Source organism: Herpailurus yagouaroundi, unplaced genomic scaffold, assembly GCF_014898765.1.
Source record: "Herpailurus yagouaroundi ecotype Mexico unplaced genomic scaffold, PumYag 182, whole genome shotgun sequence".
Classification (NCBI taxonomy): Eukaryota; Metazoa; Chordata; class Mammalia; order Carnivora; family Felidae; genus Herpailurus; species Herpailurus yagouaroundi.
In genome coordinates, this window is record NW_024412413.1 from 892616 (window position 1) to 893341 (window position 726).

Below are 726 nucleotides of genomic sequence, written 5' to 3' on the forward strand. Positions count from 1 at the left end.
CCCCCGGGTCGGCTGGCGGGTGGGCGGCTGGGACGTCTGCGGGCTGTGGCGGGTCTGGCGGCCTGGGCCGCATTCCTGGGTCGCCTGTTGGCGGCGGCCCGCTCGCGGTGGCCCGGCGCCCAGCCCGTCCTGCAGCAGAGCCGCGGAGCCTCGGGGCGGGGACACCCCCCCCCCCCCCGCGGGGGACGCGGGGCCGACCTTCCCGCGGGGCCCACGGTCGCGGAACTGCCGCGCCGGGAGCCCGGCTTACCCTGAAGCCGCGCCGAGTGTCCTCCTTCGTGCATGGTGCTGCGAGTGCTGCCGCGGCTTCGTGCGCCGTGCGTCTAAGCCCTTAATTCTAAGACGATAAGGTGCTTCCATGCGCGGCCTCGCTCACTGCAGCACGGGGATTAAAACTTAAGCCCTGCGGGGGGCCGGGGAAAGACCCTCTTGTGCAGCGCCCGGCGCCCCGGCGACCTCGTCCTGAGCAGCCCCTCGGGGCAAGGCCCGGCGCCAGCAGGTGCTGAGCGCGCGGGAACGCGGGCGGGCTTCGGGGTGTGTACGCCTCTGGACGTGTAATGTGCAGTTGCCGAATACAGACTTGGGTGCGGGCCACACAGATGGTGCACACTGAATTTACCTTGTGTTGTGCGAACGTGAGACAAGCGTGCACTTTACAAAGTCTGAACGATTAGGTGAGAACGATTAGTGAACGATTGGGCCGTTCCTTCCTCTCCAGCCTCGGCG